This window comes from Calliphora vicina, chromosome 4 (assembly GCF_958450345.1).
Source record: "Calliphora vicina chromosome 4, idCalVici1.1, whole genome shotgun sequence".
NCBI lineage: Eukaryota > Metazoa > Arthropoda > Insecta > Diptera > Calliphoridae > Calliphora > Calliphora vicina.
Window position 1 is genome coordinate 111626700 of NC_088783.1, and position 22402 is coordinate 111649101.

General features: G+C 23.5%; 1 protein-coding gene across 1 annotated transcript in view; it reads right to left on the reverse strand.

Moving 5' to 3' along the window:
* The window catches only part of norpA (no receptor potential A), a 166695-nt gene extending 148407 nt beyond the window's left edge, over positions 1-18288 (reverse strand). Inside the window, exon 1 of the mRNA XM_065508295.1 lies at positions 18093-18288. The gene's annotated coding sequence lies outside the window, so the exon portion shown is untranslated. The remainder of the gene's footprint in view (positions 1-18092) is intronic.
* Positions 18289-22402: the final 4114 nt, after the last annotated feature.

The following is a 22402-nucleotide window of genomic DNA, read 5'->3' on the forward strand; positions in this document are numbered from 1 at the left end:
ATATAAAGTTTTTAGCAAGTTTTTCAACATTAGCGGCTGAACATGTGTTAAAATACATAAAAGTACTTTTTTCTAAAAAGTACCATTTCTACTACTTTTTCACAAAATGTACCAAAATTTGTGCTAAGTTAAGTATTTCAGTAATATCTACTCAAAATGTGTTGAAATACATAAAAGCTCTTTTTTTTCTAAAAAAGTAGCTTTTCTACTAATTTTCCATAAATTTTGCTAAAATCACATTATTTCAGGCTTTTAACTAGTTTTTTAATAAAATTAGTTTTTTTCAAAAAAGTGTCTATCCTACTACTTTTTATAAAAATTTAGCAAAATTGTATAAATTTAAGATTTCAACTATTTTTCAGTATCTTTAGCTCAAATTATGCAAAAATGCTGAAAAGTACTTTTTGAAAAATAGTAACATTTTACTACGTTTTCCAAAAATGTTGCTAAATTCAATATTAAAATCTTAATATGTTAAAATTCATAAAATTACATTTTTCAAAAAAGTACTTTTTTAAAAAACGTTGCAAAACTAACTAGATTTTTATCGTTTGCTAAAAATATTTTAAAATTGTACAAAAAATTATTTTTTTTTTAACAATGTACGTTTTCAAAACCTGGTGCAAAATCGCAAAATTTTAACTATAAAATGTTTGTACTGTTTATATTTTTAGCTGTATTTATAATATTCAAACAAAAATCTGTAAAAAATTTAAAAATAATAAAAAGTACTTTTTTCAGTTTTTTGTACTTTTTGTGAAAATTAAAACGTTTGGGATTTAAATTGCTAAACAATTAAGGAATTTATTTACGAGACAAGTTTTCTGTGCATTTTGTATCATTTCCAAAAAAGTACTTTTTTAAAAAAGGGTACTTTTTGAAAATTTTATTATTTAATTTATACTTTTATCTCTATTTATAGCCCTAAAATCTCTAAAAATGTAAAAAATTATAAAAAGTACTTTTTTAGTTTTTGGTACTTTTTATAAAAAATCTTATTTTACGTAATTTTTATCTAAAATTTATCACTTTTATTAAGTTTTTGTTTTTTTCCAAAAAGTACTTTTTTTAAATAGTAGTAGTTTTTGTTAAATTTTGTTATACAATTTACATTTTTAGCTGTATTTGTAATACTTGAACTGAAATCTTTAAAATTATAAAAAAATAACAAAAAGTACTTTTTTAGTTTTTGGTACTTTTTGTAAAAAAAAATTATTTTACATAGTTTTTTAGGATAAATAAAGATGAAAAGTTTAAAATTAAGTTTTTAACAAGTTTTTGCAATTTTGAAATAAAAATTCTTTAATTTTATTAAGTTTTCAAAAAAAAACTTTTTTATAAAATGGTACTTTTTGTTAAAATATAAAAAATTTTGTTATATAATTTAAATTTTTAGCTGTATTTGTAATACTTGAACTAAAATCTCTAAAAAATGTAAAAAGTACTTTTTTAGTTTTTGTTACTTTTTGAAAAAAATATGTTATTTTATGTTATTTTTGGGATTAATAAAGATGGAAACTTGGAAATTTATTTTTTAATAAGTTTTCTTGGAATTAAGGATCTAAAATTCATTACTTTTATTAAGTTTTTGTTATTTTCCAAAAAGTACTTTTTTAAATAGTAGTAGTTTTTGTGAAATTTTGTTATAAAATTTATATTTTTAGCTCTATTTGTAATACTTGAACTGAAATCTTTAAAATTATAAAAAAATAACAAAAAGTACTTTTTTAGTTTTTGGTACTTTTTGTAAAAAATTTTATTTTTTAACAAGTTTTTGCAATTTTGAAAAAAAAAATTCTTAAATTTTATTAAGTTTTCAAAAAAAATACTTTTTTATATAAAAAATTTTGTTACATAATTTATATTTTTAGCTGTATTTGTAATACTTGAACTAAAATCTCTAAAAAATGTAAAAAGTACTTTTTTAGTTTTTGGTACTTTTTGAAAAAAATATAATATTTTACGTATTTTTGGAATTAATAAAGATGAAAAGTTGGAAATTTAGTTTTTATTAAGTTTTCTTGGAATTAAGGATCTAAAATTTATTACTTCTATTAAGTTTTTGTTATTTTCCAAAAAAGTACTTTTTTAAATAGTAGTAGTTTTTGTGAAATTTTGTTATACAATTTATATTTTTAGCTGTATTGATAATAATTGCAATGAAATATTAAAAAATGTAAAAAAATACAAAAAGTACTTTTTTAGTTTTTGGTACTTTTTGTAAAAAAAATTAAGAAAGTGAAAATTTTAAGTAATTTCATATGAAAAGGCAATTTTTAAGACATAACGACTCAATTTTTATTATCAAATTGAAACGTTTTTGTTAATTTCACATGTGCATACTCTGCCCAGTCTACTTTTAAAACTCTTGTCTGCATATATCGCCTTATTATTTGCTTTATTCGCTAACAAAAAAAAAATGCTTTTCCCTTCCTTACAAAATATGTTGTTTATTAAATAAAGACCTCTTACAGTTTTTAAACAAACAATAATGACATTTATATATAGTACCAGCAAAAGAAACAACAACAACAAAAATCATCAATTTGTGAAATTTATGGAAAATAACAATTTAATCATTGAAATACAATTTTAAAGTTCTGGCGAACTGTCACTCGTTAAAGGATTTTCTACATAAAAACGTACAGCAACCCAACAAACAAGCACGCACAGATAAATAAATAAATAAAAAACAGAGTAATAACAAAAAAAAACAAACCAAACATTCATTCGTACTGCATATAAAATGACAAAAAAAAAACCTTCTTTGAAATGATTAATATACAAATGTAGGTTATAGTATGTACGCAAATAAACAAACATTCATACATTTATAAACATAAATAAAGATGTGAGTATGTTTGTGTAAAGGACTAAATTTCCATACTCTAGCAATCACACACCAACATATTGCTCATGTCCTACTCTCTATATCCCCATTAAAATAAATGTGGGAATAAGTATTTTATACGAGTGTGAGTAAAAGAGTGTGCAGCATTTGTTCTCCATTTTTCTTTTTGTGGGAGCATGAGTTACAGTTATTTGTCTACATTTCTCTATTTAAAAGTACTGGTGTGTGTGCAAGTTTGTATGCAAAATATTACCACATGACTGGTTGACCTTTTTTTTGTTATTATTTTGTTGTAGAGTCTCTGGTGCTGTTGCTCTCTATCTCACTTACTCTATATTCAATGATGATACATTTGACAATTTAAGCCGTTATTTTCTTATTTTTTTTTCAGCAATCTATGAGAAATGTGATGAGTTGTGGTAAAAATCTAGCAATATCCACAAGGAGTATGAAAAAAAACAAAAATTTTTATGTAAATTACACAGAAATGGGTTTTTCAAATTGGCAGAAAATTAAGGCAATAAAAAATTTAAGATTTTTTTAAGAGAATCTTTTGAAATGACAAAAACAATTTAATTTAGTATGATAAATATGATAATAAAATATTGAGAAATAGTAGCAGGAGCTAATGAAATATACATTTTTTCAATTTGTAAGGAATTTAATGGAAATGTAAAAAATATTTTTTTTTTAAAAAATTAACAAAAAAGTTAAATTTTTATCATAAAAATTTTAAAAATTACCAACATTCAAAAAGTACTTTTTATGTTTTTAAAATGTTAAGAGATTTTTTTGATTTAATATTGTAAATAAAACTAAATATTCCTGCAATGTATTCAGAATTATCAAATTTTTAAAAAAAGTACTTTTTGAAAATTAAATTAAATTTAAGGGATTTTGATCCTAAATTAAATTGTAAACTTTTTCATCTCTTTTTTATCTCAAAAACAATGTGAAATATAATATTTACAAAAAGTACCAAAAACTAAAAAAGTACTTTTTGATATTTTGTACATTTTTAGGCTCTTATTGCTTAAATATTCTAAGAAAACTGAAAATTTTTACAAAAAGTACCATTTTACAAAAAAGTACTTTTTGAAAACTAAATTAAATTTAAGGGATTTTGATCTTAAATCACAAGAAAACTTTTTAAAAATTAAATTTTAAACTTTTTCATCTCTTTTTTAGCTCAAAAACAAGGTAAAATTTAATATTTACAAAAAGTACCAAAAACTAAAAAAAGTACTTTTTGATATTTTGTACATTTTTAGGCACTTATTACTTAAATATTCTAAAGAAAACTATAAATTTCAACAATAGCTTAAAAATTTTAAAATTTTTACAAAAAGTACCATTTCTAAAAAAGTACTTTTTTAAAACTAAATGAAATTTAAGGGATTTTGATCCCAAATCACAGGAAAACTTGTTAAAAATTAAATTTTAAACTTTTTCATCCCTTTTTTATCTGAAAAACAAGGTAAAATTTAATATTTACAAAAAGTACCAAAAACTAAAAAAGTACTTTTGGTTATTTTTTACATTTTTAGATTCTTATTGCTTACATATTCTAAACAAAACTAAAAACATAAACAATAGCTTAAAAATTGGCAAATTTGTACAAAAAGTACCATTTTACAAAAAAGTACTTTTTGAAAACTAAATTAAATTTAAGGGATTTTGATCCTAAATCATTAAAAAAATTGTTAATATTAAAATATTAAACTTTTTAGCTTTTTTAAACTCAATAGCAATATAAAATCACAATTTTTACAAAAAGTACCAAAAAAAAGTACTTTTGGTTATTTTTCACATTTTTAGACTTTTATTGCTTAAGTATTCTATGGAAAACTAAAAACTTAAACAATAGCTTGAAAATTGGTAATTTTTTTTACAAAAAAGTACCATTTCATCAAAAAGTACTTTTTGAAAACTAACGAAACTTGTAATGTAATTAAAGAGGTTTTGATACAAAACAACAAGAAATATATTAAAAACTTAATTTTAATCTTGTTTAATACAAAAAATAACTAAAATAACATATTTTAAAAAATAGTACTAAAAGTTGAAAAAGTACTTTTTGTTATTTTTTTATATTTATAGAAATTTTAGTTGAAATATGATGAATACAGCTAAAAATATAAGTTTTTTAACAATATTTGTAAATTTTAATAAAAAGTACTATTTTTTAAAAATTACCTACATTCAAAAAGTACTTTTTATGTTTTTAAAATGTTAAGAGATTTTTTGATTAAATATTTTAAATAAAACTAAATATTCCTACAATGTATTCAGAATTACCAAATTTTTATAAAAAGTACCATTTTATAAAAAAGTACTTTTTGAAAATTAAATTAAATTTAAGGGATTTTGATCTTAAATCACAAGAAAACTTTTTAAAAATTAAATTTTAAACTTTTTCATCTCTTTTTTATCTCAAAAACAATGTGAAATATAATATTTACAAAAAGTACCAAAAACTAAAAAAAGTACTTTTTTGGTTATTTTTTACATTTTTAGATTCTTATTGCTTACATATTCTAAACAAAACTAAAAACATAAACAATAGCTTAAAAATTTAAAAATTTTTACAAAAAGTACCATTTTATAAAAAAGTACTTTTTGAAAACTAAATGAAATTTAAGGGATTTTTATCCTAAATCACAAAAAAACTTGTTAACAATAAAATTTTAAACTTTTTCATCACTTTTCATCTCAAAAACAAGGTAAAATTTAATATTTACAAAAAGTACCAAAAACTAAAAAAAAGTACTTTTTGTTATTTTTTACTTTTTTTAGAGATATTAGTTCAAGTATTATAAATAGAGCTAAAAAATATTAATCTTATATAAAAATTGGAAATTTCAACAAAAAGTACCATTTTACAAAAAAAGTACTTTTGGAAAACTAAATGAAATTTAAGGGATTTTGATCCTAAATCACAAAAAAAAACTTGTTACAAATTTAATTTTAAACTTTTTCATCACTTTTAATCTCAAAAACAAGGTAAAATATAATGTTTACAAAAAGTACCAAAAACTAAAAAAGTACTTTTTTGGTTATTATTTTACTTTTTTTTAGAGATATTAGTGCATGTATTATAAATAGAGCTACAAATATAAATTATATAATAAAAGTTGTAAATTTTACCAAAAAGTACCTTTTCATAAAAAAGTACTTTTTGATTCTAAATCACAAAAAATTTGTTAAAAATTAAATTGTAAACCTTTTGATCGCTTTTTATCTCAAAAACAATGTGAAATATAGTATTTACAAAAAGTACCAAAAACTAAAAAAGTACTTTTTGATATTTTGTACATTTTTAGGCACTTATTGCTTAAATATTCTAAACAAAACTAAAAACTTAAACAATAGCTTAAAAATTGGCAAATTTGTACAAAAAGTACCATTTTACAAAAAAGTACTTTTTGAAAACTAAATTAAATTTAAGGGATTTTGATCCTAAATCATTAAAAAAATTGTTAATATTAAAATATTAAACTTTTTAGCTTTTTTAAACTCAATAGCAATATAAAATCACAATTTTTACAAAAAGTACCAAAAAAAAGTACTTTTGGTTATTTTTCACATTTTTAGACTTTTATTGCTTAAGTATTCTATGGAAAACTAAAAACTTAAACAATAGCTTGAAAATTGGTAATTTTTTTTACAAAAAAGTACCATTTCATCAAAAAGTACTTTTTGAAAACTAACGAAACTTGTAATGTAATTAAAGAGGTTTTGATACAAAACAACAAGAAATATATTAAAAACTTAATTTTAATCTTGTTTAATACAAAAAATAACTAAAATAACATATTTTAAAAAATAGTACTAAAAGTTGAAAAAGTACTTTTTGTTATTTTTTTATATTTATAGAAATTTTAGTTGAAATATGATGAATACAGCTAAAAATATAAGTTTTTTAACAATATTTGTAAATTTTAATAAAAAGTACTATTTTTTAAAAAAGTACTTTTTGAAAATTTATTGAAATTTAATGTTTATTGCTACAGATAGCTAAGAAAACGTAATAAACAATTAAATTCCATTATGTTTGACAATTAAAAATCCAAAATTTCTTACTTTTTACAAAAAGTACCAAACATTGTCAAAAGTACTTTTTTATTTTAAAAAGTTTTACGGCTTTTAGTTTAATTATAATAAAGAGCTAAAAATATGAACTATATTGCAATAATATAACAAATTTAATAAAAAGTACCATTTTACAGAAAAGTACTTTTTGGAAATGAAAGATAAATTTGGGAATTTTCGATTGAAAATGCACAGGAAATTTGTTAAATATTATTGCGTATTTTAATTTATAGCTGAAAGCCTAAAATTTAACGATTTTCTATATGTTTTGAAAGCGTAGTAGAAAAAGTACTTTTTGTAAAAAAGTAATTTTTTTGTTTTTGAACATAATTATAGCTAACTATAGTGAAAAACTAGTTAAAATCTTGATTTAACGTAGATTGCTACATTTCTTAAAAAAAAGTAGTAGAAAAGGTACTTTTTTAAAAAAAATAATTTTTTGTATTTTTACTAATTTTCAGCTAATGTTAGGGAAAAACTAGTTAAAAACTTTAGATTGTGAAGATTTTCAAAATTTTTGTAAAAAGTAGTAAAAAGTTACCATTTTTCAAAAAGTACTTTTTAATATTTTTACTGATTTTGAGCTAACGTTACTGAAAAACTAGTTAGAACCATTAAATTGTGTAATTTTTCAACATTTTTGGAAAAAGTAGTAGAAAATGAAAGTACTTTTCAGTATTTTAGCATATTTTTAGCTAAAAACGTTAGATAAAGCAGTTTTTCATAATTTTACCATTTTTCAAAAAGTACTTTTTAATATTTTTACTGATTTTGAGCTAACGTTGCTGAAAAACTAGTTAGAAACATTAAATTGTGTAATTTTTCAACATTTTTGGAAAAAGTAGTGGAAAATAAAAGTACTTTTCAGTATTTTAGCATATTTTTAGCTAAAAACGTTAGATAAAGCAGTTTTTCATAATTTTTGCACAATAAAAAATAGTAGCAAAAAGTTACTATTTTTCAAAAAGTACTTTTTAATCTTTTTACTGATTTTTGCAACATTTTTGGAAATAGTAGTAGAAACAGTACTATTTTTTCGAATATTACTAAAAAGTAGTAGAATGGATACTTTTGAGAAATAAATAATTTTATGAATTTTAATATATTTTGTACTAGCTTACTGGAAAACCCATTAAAAGTTTAATTTTGTACAATTTCGAAAATTTTTTGGAAAAAGTAGTAGAAAAGATACTTTTTTAAAAAAAAGTACTTTCAAGTATTTTAACACATTTTCAGCTGTCGTTACTGAAAAAACAGTTAAACGCTGAAATAGCTTCTTTTTTCCAAATTTTATGAAAAAGTACCAGAAAAAGGTACTTTTAAGTAAATAGTACTTTTTTGAATTTTAACATTTCTTTAACACTTAATACTGAAAAGCTAGTTAAAAGCTTGAAACAGAGTAATTTTGTAATTTTTTTGAAAAAAGTAGTAAAATACTACTTTTTTGAAAAAAGTACTTTTTTGTATTTTTACACATTTTCAGCTGTCTGTAGCTAAAAACTATTAAGATTTGTAAAAATATTAGAAAAAGTAGTAGAATAGTACCTTTTTGAAAAAAGTACTTTTTTGTATTTTAACGCATTTTCAGCTGCCGGTAGCTAAAAACTATTTAAGCATGAAATTGTCTAATTTTGCAAGATTTTTTTTTTAAATTTTAGAAAAGGTACTGTTTTGTACCTAAATTTCTGTTGAAACTTTTTATAATTCCTCAAACTTCCAAGCACATGCTCTTAAAATACAAGTATCTTTCTATGTATTTTATGTCTATGTGCCTGAATTTAAATGACCTGATCCTGAGAGCTAAACGAACATTGAAAAGGCGTAAGTTTGAATAGAAAATGAAAAATGTATGTTTTTCATCGTTTTGAAAACAGACAAAATTCATCCTATTTACTGCCAGTTAAAATATACTTTCCAAAAAGGACATGCAGACAGTTAAACAAACATATCTTTTTAAACCTAAATGATACAGTAAAAGGAGAAGCCGCAAAAACCTAAATTACTTAATGGAAAATAAAGAATTTATATGGGCACAAAAACAGTAGCAGTTTAATAAAATATGCCTTTATTTTTTCATTTTTGTTAGGGGTCACTTTTCTCAATAACCTTTCAAAAGCATGTTTGATGTAAAAGGCTGCACAAGAATTATGTAAATGTTTGAATTTATCTGGAAAAAAGAAACTTAAACTTAACCAAAAAAGAAAAATATGAAAAAGTTTTCTAGTTCGAAAAGTATCTACTTATTTGATAACATTATTTTGATTATTATCTAAATTTTCCAAAAAATTCAATAATAGAGAATTCTTAGATTCCCTATATATTTTTCTCTATAAATTAACTTAAAAATTTTAATCTTATTTACCTCAAATTTCTAAAAGACCTTTAATTTTCACACACACAAAAACCACCAAAATCCTCTTAAACATTTCCCCACCACCATCCATCCACCAGCATCCCCTAATTTGTAATCGTTTCTAAAACGTGTGTATCTCCTCTATAAAAGTAATTTAAATGTATTAACGATTTTTTTTCGTTCATTTCAAATTCTAGTGCTTTATTTACCTTGTTAACGCACCAATTATATTCAAAAGACGAAAAAAACAAAAAAATACTAATAAAATTTCTCATCTTTCAGGTTCATTAAAGATTAATCAACTTTTATTTGTGCTTAATTTCATTAGAACATAAATTGGAATGGGCGAAACAGTGGTGGCTGGAGAAATGGCAGTGAATTGTATACAAAAGACTATAGAGGGGGCTATAGACCAAGCTCTAGACAAGACAATACACCAGACTTGCCTATAGTCTCGTCTAAAGTCTCGTCCATAGTTTCGTCTATAGTCTCGTCTAAAGTCTCGTCTAAAGTCTCGTCTAAAGTCTCGTCTATATTCTCGTCTAAAGTCTCGTCTATAGTCTCGTCTATAGTCTGGTCTATAGTCTCGTCTATAGTCTCGTCTATAGTTTCGTCTATAGTCTCGTCTATAGTTTCGTCTATAGTCTCGTCTATATTTCGTCTATAGTCTGGTCTAAAGACTCGTCTATAGTCTGGTCTAAAGACTCGTCTATAGTCTGGTCTAAAGACTCGTCTATAGTCTCGTCTATAGTCTCGTCTATAGTCTCGTCTATAGTCTCGTCTATAGTCTCGTCTATAGTCTCGTCTATAGTCTCGTCTATAGTCTCGTCTATAGTCTCGTCTATAGTCTCGTCTATAGTCTCGTCTATAGTCTCGTCTATAGTCTCGTCTATAGTCTCGTCTATAGTCTCGTCTATAGTCTCGTCTATAGTCTCGTCTATAGTCTCGTCTATAGTCTCGTCTATAGTCTCGTCTATAGTCTCGTCTATAGTCTCGTCTATAGTCTCGTCTATAGTCTTGTCTATAGTCTCGTCTATAGTCTGGTCTATAGTCTCGTCTATAGTTTCGTCTATAGTCTCGTCTATAGTTTCGTCTATAGTCTCGTCTATAGTTTCGTCTATAGTCTCGTCTATATTTCGTCTATAGTCTGGTCTAAAGACTCGTCTAAAGTCTCGTCTATAGTCTCGTCCATAGTCTCGTCTATAGTGTCGTCTAAAGTCTCGTCTATATTCTCGTCTAAAGTCTCGTCTATATTCTCGTCTAAAGTCTCGTCTATAGTCTTGTCTATATTCTCGTCTATAGTCTCGTCTATAGTCTCGTCTATAGTCTCGTCTATAGTCTCGTCTATAGTCTCGTCTATAGTCTCGTCTATAGTCTCGTCTATAGTCTCGTCTATAGTCTCGTCTATAGTCTCGTCTATAGTCTCGTCTATAGTCTCGTCTATAGTCTCGTCTATAGTCTCGTCTATAGTCTCGTCTATAGTCTCGTCTATAGTCTTGTCTATAGTCTCGTCTATAGTCTGGTCTATAGTCTCGTCTATAGTCTCGTCTATAGTTTCGTCTATAGTCTCGTCTATAGTTTCGTCTATAGTCTCGTCTATATTTCGTCTATAGTCTGGTCTAAAGACTCGTCTAAAGTCTCGTCTATAGTCTCGTCCATAGTCTCGTCTATAGTGTCGTCTAAAGTCTCGTCTATATTCTCGTCTAAAGTCTCGTCTATATTCTCGTCTAAAGTCTCGTCTATAGTCTTGTCTATATTCTCGTCTATAGTCTCGTCTATAGTCTCGTCTATAGTCTGGTCTATAGTCTCGTCTATAGTCTCGTCTATAGTCTGGTCTATAGTCTCGTCTATAGTCTCGTCTATAGTCTCGTCTATAGTCTCGTCTATAGTCTCGTCTATAGTCTCGTCTATAGTCTCGTCTATAGTCTGGTCTATAGTCTCGTCTATAGTCTCGTCTATAGTCTCGTCTATAGTCTCGTCTATAGTCTGGTCTATAGTCTCGTCTATAGTCTCGTCTATAGTCTGGTCTATAGTCTCGTCTATAGTCTCGTCTATAGTCTCGTCTATAGTCTGGTCTATAGTCTCGTCTATAGTCTCGTCTATAGTCTGGTCTATAGTCTCGTCTATAGTCTCGTCTATAGTCTCGTCTATAGTCTGGTCTATAGTCTCGTCTATAGTCTCGTCTATAGTTTCGTCTATAGTCTCGTCTATAGTTTCGTCTATAGTCTCGTCTATAGTTTCGTCTATAGTCTCGTCTATATTTCGTCTATAGTCTGGTCTAAAGACTCGTCTAAAGTCTCGTCTATAGTCTCGTCTATAGTCTCGTCTATAGTCTCGTCTATAGTCTCGTCTATAGTCTCGTCTATAGTCTCGTCTATAGTCTCGTCTATAGTCTCGTCTATAGTCTCGTCTATAGTCTCGTCTATAGTCTCGTCTATAGTCTCGTCTATAATCTCGTCTATAATCTCGTCTATAGTCTGGTCTATTGTCTCGTCTATAGTCTGGTCTATATATAGTCTCGTCGATAGTGTGATCTATAGTCTCGACTATGGTCGAGAATATAGAGAATATAAGCGAGAATATAGATGCGGGTATAAAGTCTCGTCTATAGTCTGAATATCTCCATTTTAATGCTCTTTATATCGGCCCATCTGCTCCATTTGTTACAGCCTACAATCGATTAATAAATTTTGTTAAATACGTATTTTTTTTCCAGCACAATCTATCATCAGACACATTTTTCTAATAAAAATAATTAACTTTTCGTTACTTTACAAAAAAAAAAGTAGGAAAAAAAAACACATGAGAAAATAATGTTAAATACAATTTCTAGTGGAGCAAAATCAGCAGCAATTCTAATATTACTAGAATTTGTATATGTTATACAGAAAATATACAGTTAGTGGCGAAAAAATGGAGGAATATAAAAAGTTATAAGAAAATTAGCAATATAAAGTTAAGAAATAAAAAAAAAATAGAAAAATTATATATAAAAATAAGTTTTATTTAAACCTAATTTTTTCATTCTATTCAAAAGATTTCTTTATACAAATTATATGAATTAAATTATTCAGGCTGGAGTTCATAAAAATGTCTAAGATTTTTTTTTAATTTATTAGTAATTCTGTATTTTTTTATTTACACAAACTTTTTTCTTTGTCACCAGCTGTTTAACAAACAAATTCCCTTTTATCACAAGCCTACACACGCACCCATGTTATTAAAATACCTGACTGGCATTTAGTCATTCATTCATTCCATTCATTCATTCATTCAGTCATCTGTTTCCAGTTACAGTTACATACACTTAACAAGCCAGCAACAAACAACAACAACATCACTTGAACCAATCAGCCATCTTGTCATTCATAATTTTGTTTTTTTTTCTCTCTCTATCTCTCTCTCTTAATTATCTAATAACATTAACTTTTGTTACCTTTAACAACAAGTTTTATTAATATGTAAAATAAGTAGGCAAAAAAAAATAACAAAGTTTCAGTTTAAACAATAACAACAAAAATTAAAATTATATTAATTAAGTAAGAAAATATTACAGAAAACCTGGAAAAATTGTAACAAATTTTGTATAAATTCTATAAAAATACATACAATCTCACTCATATTCCCCCAAACTCTTGTTGTAATCTAGAGTTTGTGTGAGAGAGTGAGTTGTTTTTTTTGGGGAAGAGTGATGATGATAATGTGGGTGGTTGGGAGAGCAGGGAGTTTATTTTCTATATAAAGAGCATATCAAATTACTTGTTATTATTATTATTTTCTTTTGCTGTTGTTGTTGTTGGACATTGTCGTTTAGGTTATGGTGTGTTAATGAATAGGTTCAGTTGCTTGGTATGTTTTTTTGTTGTTGTTGCTGTTATTGTTGTTGTCACTATATATATAATGTTATTAGTTTAGTTGTTGCTAATGTTAGTGTTATTAAGAGTATTGTTGGGCGATAGATATGCTTTTGTTCAGAATCGTAGACAAAAAGCAGAGAAGTTAAGGAATTTATTTATGAACATAGACAATGGAAACGATATTTTTTTATGAAATTTTAGACCTGACTATAGACAACGATTTAAGTGAGAATATATGTAGATAAAACTATAGGGGAGACAATAGTCGAGAATATTGACGACAATAGAAAATTTAGAACAGACTATAGCTGGGATTATAGACAAGGCTATGAGCGAGAATAGAACAAGACTATAGATGAAACTATAGGCGAGAATATTGACGACAATAAATACTTTAGATTAGCTATAGACGGGACTATAGACTAGACTTTAGACAATACTATAAACAAGGCGATAAGCGAGAATACAGATGGAATTATAGACGAGAATATACACAGGACTTTAGACTAGACTTTAAACTAGACTTTAAACTAGATTTTAGACTAGACTTTAGACCAGACTTTAGACTACACTTTAGACTAGACTATAGGCAAGGCTTTAAGCGTGAATTTAATCCGCAATATAGACTTTAGTCGAGACTGTAGATGATTGATATGTACATATATGAGACTACAAACCAGACTACAGCCGAGACTAGCAAGAAAATAGACGAGGCTATAGACTAATCAACAAACGTGAGTATAGGGCAGACCACAAACGAGACTATGGACAACACTATATACGATTTTACAGACTTTATATTAGACTATAAACTAGATTATAGACGAAACTATAGACATGACTATAAGCCAAACCGCACTATAGAGAACTATTTTTAGGTACTTTTTGCAAAAAGTACTTTCTATGGTTTTCTTCTATATTTTCATAAAATTTATTAGAAAATAGTTTTAATATTGACATATACGCAAAAATATAACATTTCATAAAAATTACTTTTTTAGGTACTTTTTAAGATTTTCTTGTATATTTTCATAAATTTAATAGAAAATAGTGACTAATATACAAAAATATTAAATTTCATTAAAAGTACTTTTTAAGCTACATTTTCAAAAAGTACTTTTTATGATTTTCTTTGTATATTTTCATAAATTTAATAGAAAATAGTGTTAACATTGACAATTATGCAAAAATATTAAATTTTCTTAAAGAGTACTTTTTGAGGTACTTTCAGCAAAAAGTACTTTTTATGATTTTCTTGTACATTTTCATAAATTTAATAGAAAATAGTGTTAACATTGACAAATATGCAAAAATATTAAATTTAATTAAAAGTACTTTTTGAGGACCTTTTGCAAAAAGTACTTTTTTTGGTTTTCTTATATAATTTCATTAAATTTATAAGAAAATAGTGTTAACATTGACAAATTGTCAAAAATATAAAATTTCATAAAAAGTACTTTTTAGGTACTTTTAGCAAAAAGTACTTTTTATGGTTTTCTTTGTATATTTTCATAAATTTAATAGAAAATATTGTTAACATTGACAAATATGTAAAAATATAAAATTTCATAAAAAGTACTTTTTGCAAAAAGTACTTTTTATGATTTTCTTTGTATATTTTCATAAATTTAATAGAAAATAGTGTTAAGAGTGACAAATATACAAAAATATTAAAATTTATTAAAAGTACTTTTTGAGGTACCTTTTGCAAAAAGTACTTTTTATGGTTTTCTTGTAAAATGTTATTAAATTTATAAGAAAATCGTGTTAACATTGACAAATATGCAAAAATATAAAATTTCATTAAAAGTACTTTTTGAGGTACCTTTTGCAAAAAGTACTTTTTATGATTTTCTTCTATAATTTCATTAAACTTATAAGAAAATCGTGTTAACATTGACAAATATGTAAAAATATATAATTTCATAAAAAGTACTTTTTTAGGTACTTTTTGCAAAAAGTACTTTTTATGATTTTCTTTGTATATTTTCATAAATTTAATAGAAAATAGTGTTAAGAGTGACAAATATACAAAAATATTAAATTTCATTAAAAGTACTTTTTGAGGTACCTTTTGCAAAAAGTACTTTTTATGATTTTCTTTGTATATTTTCATAAATTTAATAGAAAATAGTGTTAAGAGTGACAAATTACAAAAATATAAAATTTCATTAAAAGTACTTTTGGAGGTACCTTTTGCAAAAAAGTATTTTTTATGGTTTTCTTCTATAATTTCATTAAATTTATAAGAAAAATGGTGTTAACATTGACAAATTGCCAAAAATATAAAATTTCATAAAAAGTACTTTTTAGGTACTTTTAGCAAAAAGTACTTTTTATGATTTTCTTGTATATTTTTATAAATTTAATAGAAAATATTGTTAACATTGACAAATCGCAAAAATATATAATTTCATAAAAAGTACTTTTTTAGGTACTTTTTGCAAAAAGTACTTTTTATGATTTTCTTGTAAAATTTCATAAAATTTATAAGAAAATCGTTTTAACATTGACAAATATACAAAAATATAAAATTTCATTAAAAGTACTTTTTTAGGTACTTTTTGCAAAAAGTACTTTTTATGATTTTCTTTGTTTATTTTCATAAATTTTATAGAAAATAGTGTTAAGAGTGACAAATATACAAAAATATTAAATTTCATTAAAAGTACTTTTTGAGGTACCTTTTGCAAAAAGTACTTTCTATGGTTTTCTTGTAAAATGTTATTAAATTTATAAGAAAATCGTGTTAACATTGACAAATCGAAAAAATATAAAATTTCATAAAAAGTACTTTTTATGTACTTTTTGCAAAAAGTACTTTCTATGGTTTTCTTGTAGAATTTTATTAAATTTATAATAAAATCGTGTTAACATCGACAAATATGCAAAAATATTAAATTTAATTAAAAGTACTTTTTGAGGTACCTTTTGCAAAAAGTACTTTTTTTGGTTTTCTTATATAATTTCATTAAACTTATAAGAAAATAGTGTAACATTGACAAATATGCAAAAATATAAAATTTCATAAAAAGTACTTTTTTAGGTACTTTTAGCAAAAAGTACTTTTTATGGTTTTCTTGTAAAATTTTATTAAATTTATAAGAAAATCGAGTTAACATTGACAAATATGTAAAAATATAAAATTTCATAAAAAGTACTTTTTTATGTACTTTTTGCAAAGAGTACTTTTTAGGGTTTCTTGTAAAATTTCATTAAATTTATAAGAAAATCGAGTTAACATTGACAAATATGTAAAAATATAAAATTTCATAAAAAGTACTTTTTTAGGTACTTTTTGCAAAAAGTACTTTTTATGAAATTTTAACGTTTGCATTTTATTAAAATGAAAAAAATATTTAAACCCACAATTGTATATCATTTTATAACAAATTTAGAAACTTGTTATTTGACTCTTTTCTAAAGTTTTCAAACCTTTATAGAATGTTGTTATATACTTTCCTACCTTTTATAGCAATTTTCTATTGAAACTAAATTTTAACAATTATTATTATTTTTTTTTTTATTATTATTATTAATATAAATAAATAATAATAGACATTATAATAGTCTTATTTAGTTTAACATTAACAGTAAATTGTCTATCTGTCTAACCATGTCGTATTGTTATTGAAATCATAATAGAACATTTCCTTTTCAATAAAATTTTCTAATATTTCATTGGCTATACAAATTATTTGATTAAATATATAACGTTTTGTATACGTTTATATAAAATGATGGAAAGTTTTCTGTGGAAAACAAAAAGGAAACAAAATATGACAGCATAATAAAACGTTATTTCCGGTAGCCTCTTGTACTCTTTTTTTTTTCTCCAACTATTCTCAAATGTAACGGATCATATAACACAGTAGTGGCATGACAAAGTAGATACAAACAAAACAAAACAGTAAAGGAAATGAAAAGAAATGTTATAAAACAAAATATAAGCAAAAGTAAGGGTAAAATAAGAAGATTTATTAAAGCAAATTTGTGTTATTTATTGAAAAATTATTTAAACAGGTTCTATGGATTGTTAGACAGAATTACTTAGATGACCTTAAAGGTTAAAGGTCAGTAGAAGAGAATTTTAAAGTAAAATACACTTAATTTTGGTAGTATTAAGTCTTTAACTTGAATCCGAAGAAAGAGAATTCAATTTTCAAAAAAGTACTTTTTGGGTACTTTAGCAAAAAGTAATTTTTATCTTTTTCTTACAAATTTTCAATTTATTAAATAGAAAATAATATTTACATTGAAAAATAAGCAAAAATATAAAATTTCATAAAAAGTATTTTTTGGGTACTTTTTGCAAAAAGTACTTTTTATGATTTTCTTACATATTTTCAATTTATTTAATAAAAAGTAATATTAACATTGAAAAACAGGCAAAACTATAAAATTTCATTAAAAGTACTTTTTAGGTACTTTTTGCAAAAAGTACTTTTTACCATTTTCTTATATATTTTCAATTTATTTGATAGAAAATAATGTTAACATTGAAAAATAGGCCAAATATAAATTATCATTAAAAGTACTTTTTAGGTACTTTTTGCAAAAAGTACTTTTTAGCATTTTCATACATATTTTCAAGTTATTTGATAGAAAATAATATTAACATTGAAAAATAGGCAAAACTATAAAATTTCATAAAAAGTACTTTTTAGGTACTTTTTGCAAAAAGTACTTTTTACTATTTTCCTACATATTTTCAAATTATTTAATGGAAAATAATATAAACATGATAAAAACTAAAAAGTACCAAAGTACTTTTACGTTTAATCTTTAAAATTCTTGAAATTTTTTATTTCCATATTTTTTTCTTAATATTTCCTCAATTTTCCACTTGTTGATGGTTTTATTAATCGCTTGTTTGTTTATTATTTTACTTAAAAATTATTATTAATATTTCCTTTAAATACTTTTCAAATATTCTTACCTGTATTATAATTAATTCATTAATTTGTTTAGCTCATTTAGGCCGCTAAAGATTTTTAAGTATTTCTTCTGTTTTGCTGTGTAATTTCCTTAATTAACCGAAAAATTGCACAATAATTCACGAACACACACTTAGCACTATTTTTTTTTCTTCTCTACTTTACAACAAAAATAAACTATAATTTTATTTTTGCATTTGATTTGGAATTTCTTGGGGAAAGAAATTATTTGTAAACATTTATATATTGATATAAATACACTTTATGTTTTTTTTTTATTTTTTTAGCTTAGAAATATTTAAAGCTTAATTACTATTTTAGAATATTAAGTAGGCAACAAACTAAAGAAACACACTTTAAAATTATATTAAACACAAGATTTTTTTTAAATATTTTTTCTATTACTTTTCCATAAAACAACTAAGTTTTTTTTATCAATTCACTTTTTTTCTCACAAAATTTCTTTTAATGAAATATTTGGTGTGTATTTTGTGTTGCTGTTGTTGTTGTTTTTCTTTCTATTTAATTTATGATGTTAAAATAAGTTTAACGTTGAGTAGTTGATTACTGAAAGCAAAAAAAAAAAGAAGGAGAAAATAAATAAATAATGTATTAAAACAAGAGCACAATTGGTTTTTAATAAATAAAAAAACATTAGAGATGAGAGAATGAAATTCCAAAAAAGTACTTTTTGGGAACAGTACCAAAGATATAAAGAAAATTTCAATTTATTTGAAAGAAAATAAAATTAACATCGGAAAATAAGCAAAAATATAAAATTTCATGAAAAGTACTTTTTAGATACTTTTAAACAAAAAGTACTTTTTACCATTTTCTTACATATTTTCAATATATTTCATAGAAAATAATATTAACATCCCAAAATAAGCAAAAATATAAAATTTCATAAAAAGTACTTTTTTGGTACTTTTTACAAAAAGTACTTTTTAAAATTTTCTTATATATTTTTGAAATATTTGATCAAAAATAACATAACAATTGAAAAATATACAAAAATTTAAAATTTTAAAAAAAGTACTTTTTTGGTACTTTTTGTGTTTTTCTTACATATTTTCCATAAATTGAATAATAAAATAATATTAGAATGAAAAAATATACAGAAATATAAAATTTCATAAAAAGTACTTTTTTGATACTTTTTGCAAAAAGTAGTTTTTCTATTTTTCTTTTATATTTTGAATTAATTTATTTGAAAACAATATTAAAATATGCAAAATATTAAAATTTCATAAAAACTTTTAAAAAAAAGTACTTTTTATGATTTTCTTACTTATTTTCAATAAACATGTTAAAAAAAATGTTAACAGGAAAAAATATTTAAAAACATTAAATTTCACAAATAGTAGTTATTGGGTACTTTTATCAAAAAGTACTTTTTATGATTTTCTTCTATATTTTCCATAAATTTATAAAAAAATAATATTTACTTAGACAAATATGCAAAAATATAAAATTTCATAAAAAGTACTTTTTGTGGTTTTCTTGTAAAATTGTATTAAATTTATAAGAAAATAGTATTAACATTGACAAATATGTAAAAATATAAAATTTCATTAAAAGTACTTTTTGAGGTACCTTTTTCAAAAAGTACTTTTTATGGTTTTCTTGTAAAATTTTATTAAATTTTTAAGAAAATAGTGTTAACATTGAGAAATATGTAAAAATATAAAATTTCATTAAAAGTACTTTTTGAGGTACCTTTTGCAAAAAGTACTTTTTATGGTTTTCTTGTAAAATTTTATTAAATTTTTAAGAAAATAGTGTTAACATTGACAAATATGTAAAAATATAAAATTTCATTAAAAGTACTTTTTGAGGTACCTTTTGCAAAAAGTACTTTTTATGGTTTTCTTGTAAAATTTTATTAAATTTATAAGAAAATATTGTTAACATTGACAAATATGCCAAAATGTAAAATTTCATAAAAAGTACTTTTTAGGTACTTTTTGCAAAAAGTACTTTTTCTGGTTTTCTTGTAAAATTTTATTAAATTTATAAGAAAATAGTGTTAACATTGACAAATATGCAAAAATATTAAATTTCATTAAAAGTACTTTTTAAGGTACATTTTGCAAAAAGTACTTTTTATGGTTTTCTTGTAAAATTTTATTAAATTTATAAGAAAATAGTGTTAACATTGACAAATATGCAAAAATATTAAATTTCATTAAAAGTACTTTTTAAGGTACATTTTGCAAAAAGTACTTTTTATGGTTTTCTTGTAAAATTTTATTAAATTTTTAAGAAAATAGTGTTAACATTGACAAATATGTAAAAATATAAAATTTCATTAAACGTACTTTTTGAGGTACCTTTTGCAAAAAGTACTTTTTCTGATTTTCTTCTATATTTTCCATAAATTTATTTGAAAATATAATTAGCCTTGATAAATATAAAAAATTTCACAAAAAGTACTTTTTATATTTTCTTCTATAACTTCCATAAATATGTTAGAAAATGAGATTAAATTGAAAAAATATATAAAAACAAAAAATTTCACAAAGAGTACTTTTTTCGGTACTATTTGCCAAAATTACTTTTTATGGTTTTCATCTATATTTTCATTAAATATAACAAAAATGTAATCTTAACTGGATAAAATATATACATAAACATTAAAAAAGTACTTTTAAAGTTTAATTTCCCTTTAAAAAATCCCTTTTTTATCGCATTTTTTAAGTTTAATGGAAATATCGAATTTTACCAGGAAAATTACTGAAATTTTTTCCCCTTTAAATATCCCCTTTTTTTTATTTCGGTCCCGTTTTTCATTTATTATGCTTAATCCACTTTTAAACACATTTTACCGTTTTTTATGTTTCACTCTCTTGCTTTCTTATTCTTACTGTATTATACTCCCTCTCGCTCTGTCTCTCTTATTTAGCTTTAGGTGTAAATGCAATTTTTGTTTAGAATATTTAATGAAAACAAATATTTACATTAAACAAAAAATTTAATTCTTAATTTTTTTTCGGCTGCCATACGTAGTGGTTTTAGTTTTGATTGTGATTTTTTTTGTTCCAACTTTTTACTACAATTTATATCTTGGTTGTTGTAGTTGCTTTTTTTTTCTTCTTACTTTTAAAATTGTGTTTATTTTATGAGCATTTTTTTTGTTAATTTTTGTTTTACATTGTTGTTGTTATTATTGCTAACAATTTTTTTCGGTGGATAAATTTAATATCACATTGTTTTTTGTTTGTTTGTTTTTGTATTTTTTTTTTAGTGTTGCTCACTCTAATAGACCGTAGAAATGAGAGTTGCCAAAGTTTAAGGGGATTTTGGTATTGAGGGGAAAAATTCAAGAAAACCGAACCGAATCTTTCAGAAAATAGTGGAAAGAACCGAGTCTTTGAGATAATAGTGAGAAAAGGACCGGATATTTAAGAAAGTATTGAAAATAGGACCGCTTCATTCAGAAAATATTAAAAAAGAGTCGGTTCTTTTACAAAATATTGATAAAATATCCGGTTCTTTTAGATAAAAGCGAAAAAAGTAACGGTTCTTTTGGATAATTGTAAAAAAATAAGCAGTTCTTTAAGAAAATAATAAAAAAAGAACCGGTTTTTATAGAAAATAAATAAAAACCAGTTCTTAAAAAAAAATTTAATGAAAATTAAGAAAATAAGATCAGGTTAGAAAATATATAAAAACGAAGCGGATTTAAAAAAAAAATATTGAAAAAATTATCGGTTCTTTTAGAAAATATTTATAGAATAATCGGTTCGTTTAGAAAATAATGAAATAAGAACCGATTCTTTTAGAAAATTTATAAAAAAGAACCAGATTTTTAAAAAAAATATTGAAAAAATAACCGGTTCTTTTAGAAAATATTTTAAAATAAAAAAATAACCGGTACTTTTAGAAAATATTGAAAAAAGAACCGGTTCTTATAGAATATAATGAAATAAGAACCAGTTCTTATAGAACATAATGAAATAAGAACCGGTTCTTATAGAATATAATGAAATAAGAACCGGTTCTTATAGAATATAATGAAATGAGAACCAGTTCTTATAGAACATAATGAAATAAGAACCGGTTCTTATAGAAAATAATGAAATAAGAACCGGTTCTTATAAAATATAATGAAATAAGAAACGGTTCTTTTAGAAAAGAATGAAATAAGAACCGGTTCTTTTAGAAACTATATAAAAAAGAACCAGATTTTTAAAACAAATGTTGAAAAAATAACCGGTTCTTTTAGAAAATATTTAAAAAAGAACCGGTTCTTATATAATATAATGAAATAAGAACCGGTTCTTTCAGAAAATAATGAAATAAGAACCGG